Here is a 7,736-nt window from a genome sequence, read left to right as displayed (position 1 = left end):
GGAGAAAAGGAAAGATATTCCCCTTTGATGTAGAGTTCCAAAGAACAGCAAGGAGAGATAAGAAAGCCTTCCTCAGAGATCAATGCAAAGAAATAGAGGAAAACAATAGAGTGGGAAAGACTAGAGATCTCTTCAAGAAAATGAGAGATACAAAAGGAATATTTCATGCAAAGATGGGCTCAATAAAGGACAGAAATGGTATGGACCTAACAGAAGCAGAAAATATTAAGAAGAGGTGGCAAGAATACACAGAAGAACTGTACAAAAAAGATCTTCAGGACCCAGATAATCACGATGGTGTGATCACTCCCCTAGAGCCAGACATCCTGGAATGTGAAGTCAAGTGGGCCTTAGAAGCATCACTATGAACAAAGCTAGTGGAGGTGATGGAATTCCAGTTGAACTATTTCACATCCTGAAAGATGATGCTGTGAAAGTGCTGCACTCAATATGCCAGCAAATTTGGAAAAGTCAGCAGTGGCCACAGGACTGGAAAAGGTCAGTTTTCATTCCAATCCCAAAGAAAGGCAATGCCAAAGAATGCTCAAACTATCACATAATTTCACTCATCTCACACGTTAGTAAAGTAATGATCAAAATTCTCCAAGCCAGGCTTCAGCAATAATGAACTGTGAAATTCCAGATGTTCAAGCTGGTTTTAGAAAAGGCAGAGGAACCAGAGCTCAAATTGCCAACATTCACTGGATCATCAAAAAATCAATAGAGTTCTAGAAATACATCTATTTGTGCTTTATTGACTATGCCAAAGCCTTTGAATGTGTGGATCAGAATAAACTGTGGAACATTCTGAAAGAGATGGGAATACCAGACCACCTGACCCACCTCTTGAGAAACCTGTATGCAGGTCAGGAAGCAACAGTTAGAACTGGACACAGAACAGACTGGTTCCAAATAGGGAAAGGAGTACGTCAAGGCTATATATTTTCACCCTGCTTATTTAACTTATATGCAGAGTACATCATGAGAAAAGCTGGCTTGGATGAAGCACAAGCTGAAATCAAGATTGCTGGGAGAAATATCAATAACCTCAGATATGCAGATGACACCACCCTTATGGCAGAAAGTGAAGAGGAACTAAAGAGCTTCTTGATGAAAGTGAAAGAGGAGAGTGAAAATGTTGGCTTAAAGCTTAACATTCAGAAAACGAAGATCATGGCATCTAGTCCTATCATGTCATGGCAAACAGATGGGGAAATAGTGGCTGACTTTATTTTTCTGGGCTCCAAAATCACTGCAGATGGTGATTGCAACCATGAAATTTAAAGACGCTTACTCCTTGGAAGGAAAGTTATGACTAAACTAGACAGCATATTTAAAAGCAGAGACGTTACATTGCCAACAAATGTCCGTCTAGTCAAGGCTATGGTTCTTCCAATGGTCATGTATGGATGTCAGAGTCCAACTATAAAGAGGGCTGAACGCAGAAGAATTGATGCTTTTGAAGTGTGGTGTTGGAGAAAACTCTTGAGAGTCCCTTGGACTGCAAGGGGATCCAACCAGTTCATCCTAAGGGAAATTGGTCCTGACAGTTCGTTGGAAAGAGTGATATTAAAGCTGAAACTCCAATACTTTGGCCATCTGATGTGAAGAACTGAAAAAGTGAAAGTGAAGTCACTCCGTCGTGTCCAAGTCTTTGCAACCCCACGGACTGTAGCCTACCGGGCTCTTTCATCCATGGGATTTTCCAGGCAAGAACACCGGAGTGGGTTGCCATTTCCTTCTCCAGGAGAAATTCAGGGCCCAGTGATTGAACCTGGGTCTCTTCCATTGTAGGCAGACGCTTTACTATCTGAGCCACCAGTGAAGTCACCTGATGTGAAGAACTGACTCATTGGAAAAGACCCTGACGTTGGGAAAGATTGAAGGCAGGAGGAGAAGGGGACGACAGAGGATGAGATGGTTGCATGGCATCATCTGCTCAATGGACATGAGTTTGGGTAAACTCCGGGAGTTGGCAATGGACAGAGAGGCCTGGTGTGCTGAGGTTCATGGGGTCACAAAGAGTTGGGCACGACTGAGCTGAACTGAATACTGTATTGGTGTTTTTCTTTCTGACTTACTTCGCTCTGTATAATAGGCTCCAGTTTCATCCAACTCATTGGAACTGTTTCAAATGCATTCTTTTTAATAGCCGAGTAATATTCCATTGTGTATATGTACCACAGCTTTCTTATCCGTTCATCTGCCGATAGACATCTAGGTTGCCTACATGTCCTGGCTATTGTAAACAGTGCTGTGATGAACATTGAGGTACCCAAGTCTCTTTCAATTCTGGTTTCTTTGTTGTGTATGCCCAGCAGTGGGATTGCTGGGTCATATGGCAGTTCTATTTCCAGTTTTTTAAGGAATCTCCACACTGTTCTCCATAGTGGCTGTACTAGTTTGCATTCCCACCAGCAGTGTAAGAGGGTTCCCTTTTCTCCACACCCTCTCCAGCACTTATTGTTTGTAGACTTTTTGATGGCAGCCATTCTCACCACCATGTGATGGTACCTCATTGTGGTTTTGATTTGCCTTTCTCTGATAATTAGTGATGTTGAGCATCTTTTCATGACTTTGTTAGCAATCTGTATATCTTCTTTAGAGAAATGTCTGTTTAGTTCTTTGGCCTGTTTTTTGATTGGATTGCTTAGTTTTCAGGAATTGAGCTTCAGGATCTGCTTGTATATTTTTGAGATTAATTCTTTGTCAGTTGCTTCATTTGCTATTATTTTCTCCCATTCTGAAGGCTGTCTTTTCACCTTGCTTATAGTTTCCTTCATTGTGCAAAAGATTTTAAGTTTAATTAGGTCACATTTGTTTAGTTTTGCCTTTATTTCCATTACTCTGGGAGGTGGGTCATAGAGGATCCTGCTATGATTTACGTCAGAGAGTGTTTTGCCTATGTTTTCCTCTAGGTGTTTTATAGTTTCTGGTCTTATGTTTAGATCTTTAATACATTTTGAGTTTATTTTGGTGTATGGTGTTAGAAAGTGTTCTAGTTTCATTCTTTTACAAGGGTTGACCAGTTTTCCCCACACCCCTTGTTAAAGAGATTGCCTTTTCTCCATTGTATATTCTTGCCTCCTTTGTCAAAGATAAGGTGTTCATAGGTGTGTGGATTTATCTCTGGGCTTTCTATTTTGTTCCATCAATGTATGTTTCTGTCTTTGTGCCAGTACCATACTGTCTTGATGACTGTAGCTTTGTAGTATAGCCTAAAGTCAGGAAGGTTGATTTCTCCAGTTCCATTCTTCTTTCTCAAGACTACTTTGGCTATTCAAGCCTTTTTGCATTTCCATACAAATTGTGAAATTATTTGTTCTAATTCTCTGAAAAATACCATTAGCAGCTTGATAGGGATTGCATTGAATCTATAGATTGCTTTGGGTATTAAACTCATGTTTACTATATTGATTCTTCCAATCCATGAACATGGTATATTTCTCCATCTATATGTGTCATCTTTGATTTCTTTCATCAGTGATTTTTTAGTTTTTTATATATAAGTCTTTTGTTTCTTTAGGTAGATTTATTCCTAAGTATTTTATTCTTTTTGTTGCAATGGTGAATGGAATTGTTTCCTTAATTTCTATTTCTGTTTTCTCAGTGTTAGTGTATAGGAATAGGAATGCAAGGGATTTCTGTGTGTTAATTTTATATCCTGCAACTTTACTATATTCACTGGTTAGCTCTAGTAATTTTCTGGTGTAGTCTTTAAGGTTTTCTATGTAGAGAATTATGTCATCTGAAAACAGTGAGTGTTTTACTTCTGAATTCCTTTAATTTCTTTTTCTTCTCTGACTTCTGTGGCTAAAACTTCCAAAACTATGTTGAATAGTACTGGTGAGAGTTGGCATCCTAGTCTTTTTCCTGACTTTAGGGGAAATGCTTTCAGTTTTTCACCATTGAGGATAATGTATACTGTGGCTTTATCATATATAGCTTTCATTATGTTGAGGTATGTTTCTTCTATGCCTGCTTTCTGGAGGGTTTTTTAATCATAAATGGATGTTGAATTTTGTCAAAGGCTTTCTCTGCATCTATTGAGATAATCATATAGATTTTATCTTTCAATTTGTTAATGTGATGTATTACATTGATTGATTTCCAGATATTGAAGAATCCTTGCATCCCTGGGATAAAAGCCCACTTGGTCATAATGTATGATCTTTTTAATATGTTGTTGGATTCTGTTTGCTAGAATTTTGTAAAGGATTTTTGCGTCTATGTTCATCAGTGATATTGGCCTGTAGTTTACTTTTTTTTGTGGCATCTTTGTCTGGATTTGGTGTTAGGGTGATGGTGGTTTCATAGAATGAGTTTGGAAGTTTACCTTCCTCTGAAATTTTATGGAAGTGTTTGAGTAGGATAGGTGGGGACGACCGAGAATGAGATGGCTGGATGGCATCACCGACTCTGTGGACATGAGTTTGAGTGAACTCCGGGAGTTGGTGATGGACAGGGAGGCCTGGCGTGCTGCGATTCATGGGGTCGCAGAGAGTCGGACACGACTGAGCGACTGAACTGAACTGAGGTGTTACCTATTCTCTAAATTTATGGTAGAATTCAACTGTGAAGCCATCTGGTCCCAGGTTTTTGTTTCTTGAAAGATTTCTGATTACAGTTTCGATTTCTGTGCTTGTGATGTGCCTATTAAGATTTTCTATTTCTTCCTGGTTCAGTTTTGGAAAGTTATACTTTTCTAAAATTTGTCCACTTCTTCCAAGTTGTCCATTTTATTTGCATATAGTTGCTGATAGTAGTCTCTTATAATCCTTTGTATTTCTCTATTGTCTGTTGTGATTTCTTCATTTTCATTTCTAATTTTGTGGATTTGATTCTTCTCCATTTGTTTCTTGATGAGTTTGGCTAATTGTTTTTCTGTTTTATTTATCTTCTTAAAGAACTAGCTTTTAGCTTTGTTGAATTTTGCTATGGTCTCTTTTGTTTCTTTTGCACCTGTTTCTGCCCTAGTTTTTATTATTTCTTTCCTTCTACTTATTCTGGAGTGCTTCATTTCTTCTTTTCTAGTTGCTTTAGGTGGAGAGTTAGATTATTTATTTGATTTTTCTCCTGTTTCTTGAGGTAGGCTTGTATTGCTATGAACCTTCCCCTTAGCACTGCTTTTACTTAATCACGTAGGTTTTCGGTTGTTGTGTTTTCATTTTCATTTGTTTCTATGCATATTTTGCTTTCTTTTGTGATTTTTTGGTTATTCAGAAGTGTGTTGTTTAACCTTCATATGTTTGTATTTTTAATAGTTTTTTTTTCCTGTTGTTGTCATCTAATCTTACTGTATTGTGATCAGAAAATATGCTTGAGATGATTTCAATTTTTTTGAATTTACCAAGGCTGGATTTATGGCCCAGGATGTGATCTGTCCTCGAGAAGGTTCTGTGTGCACTTGAGAAAAAGGTGAAATTCATTGTTTTAAGTTGAAATGTCCTATAAATATCAATTAGATCTAACTGGTCCTTTGTATCATTTAAAGTTTGTGTTTCCTTGCTAATTTTCTGTTTAGTTGATGTATCCATAGGTGTGAGTGGGCTATTAAAAGCTCCCACTATTATTGTGTTACTGTTAATTTCCCCTTTCATACTTGTTAGCATTTGCCTTATATATTGTGGTGCTTCTATTTTCAGTTCAGTTCAGTTCAGTTCAGTCGCTCAGTCGTGTCCGACTCTCTGCAACCCCATGAATTACAGCACGCCAGGCCTCCCTGTCCATCACCAACTCCCGGAGTACACTCAAACTCATGTCCACAGAGTCGGTGATGCCATCCAGCCATCTCATTCTCCGTCGTCCCCTTCTCCTCCCGCCCCCAACTTTTCCCAGCATCAGAGTCTTTTCCAGTGAGTCAACTCGTCGCATGAGGTGGCCAAAGTACTGCAGCTTCAGTTTTAGCATCAGTCCCTCCAATGAACATCCAGGATTGATCTCCTTTAGAATGGACTGGTTGGATCTCCTTGCAGTCCAAGGGACTCTCAAGAGTCTTCTCCAACACCACAGTTCAAAAGCATCGATTCTTCGGCGATCAGCTTTCTTCACAGTCCAACTCTCACATCCATACATGACCACGGGAAAAACCATTGCCTTGACTAGATGGACCTTGGTTGGCAAGGTAATGTCTCTGCTTTTAATATACTATCAAGGTTGGTCATAACTTTCCTTCCAAGGAGCAAGCGTCTTTTAATTTCATGGCTGCAATCAGCATCTGCAGTAATTTTGGAGCCCAAAAAAACAAAGTCTGACACTGTTTTCACTGTTTTTCCATCTATTTCCCATGAAGTGATGGGACCAGATGCCATGATCTTTGTTTTCTGAATGTTGAGCTTCAAGCCAACCTTTTCACTCTCCTCTTTCACTTTCCTCAAGAGGCTTTTGAGTTCCTCTTCACTTTCTGCCATAAGGGTAGTGTCATCTGTGTATCTGAGGTTATTGATATTTCTCCCAGCAATCTTGATTCCAGCTTGTGCTTCTTCCAGCCCAGCGTTCCTCATGATGTACTCTGCATATAAGTTGGGTGCATATATATTTATAATTGTTATATCTTCTTCTTGGATTGATCCTTTGATCATTATGTAGTGTCCTTCTTTGTCTCTTTTCATGACCTTTATTTCAAAGTCTATTTTATCAGATAAGAGTATTGCTACTCTTGCTTTCTTTTGGTCTCCATTTACATGAAATATCTTTTTCCAGCCCTTCACTTTCAGTCTGTATGTGTCCCTTGTTTTGAGGTGGGTCTCTTGTAGACAGCATAGATAGGGGTCTTGTTTTTGTATCCATTCAGCCAGCCTTTGTCTTTTGGTTGGGGCATTCAACCCATTTACATGTAAGTTAATTATTGATAAGCATGATCCCGTTGCCATTTAATTTGTTGTTTTGGGTTTGAGTTTATAAACTTTTCTGTTTTTCCTGTCTAGAGAAGATCCTTTAGCATTTGTTGGAGAGCTGGTTTGGTGGTGCTGAATTCTCTCAGGTTTTGCTTGTCTGTAAAGCTTTTGAGTTCTCCTTCATATTTGAATGAGATCCTTGCTGGGTGCTGTAGTCTGGGTTGTAGGTTTTTTTCTTTCATCACTTTAAATGTGTCTTTCCATTGCCTTCTGGCTTGAAGAGTTTCTATTGAAAGATCAGCTGTTATCCTTACGGGACTCCTCTTCTCAGTTATTTGTTGTTTTTCCCTTGCAGATTTTAGTATTTGTTCTTTGTGTTTGATATTTTTTAATTTGATTAATATGTGCCTTGGGGTGTTTCACCTTGGGTTTATTCTGTTTGGGGCTCTCTGGATTTTTTGGATTTGGGTGGCTATTTCCTTCCCCATTTTAGGGAAGTTTTCAACTATTATGTCCTCAAGTATTTTCTCACGGTCTTTCTTTTTGTCTTCTTCTGGGATTCCTATATTCGAATGTTGGGGCATTTAACATTGTCCCAGAGGTATCTGAGATTGTCCTCATTTATTTTAATTATTTTTTCTTTTTTCCTCTCTGCTTCATTTATTTCCACCCTTCTGTCTTCCACCTCACTTATCCTATCTTCTGCCTCGGTTATTCTACTGTTGGTTCCCTCCAGAGTGCTTTGGATCTCAGTTATTGCATTATCATTACTGATTGATTCTTTTATTTCTTCCAGGTCTTTGTTAAACTATTCTTGCATCTTCTCAATCCTTGTCTCCAGACTAGTTATCTGTAACTCCATTTTGTTTTCAAGATTTTGGATCATTTTTACTATCATTA

This window comes from Moschus berezovskii, chromosome X (assembly GCF_049115385.1).
Source record: "Moschus berezovskii isolate FMDL1 chromosome X, NW_MosBer_1.0, whole genome shotgun sequence".
NCBI lineage: Eukaryota > Metazoa > Chordata > Mammalia > Artiodactyla > Moschidae > Moschus > Moschus berezovskii.
The sequence above is the reverse complement of the archived record's forward strand: the minus strand, read 5'-3'. Positions refer to the sequence as shown.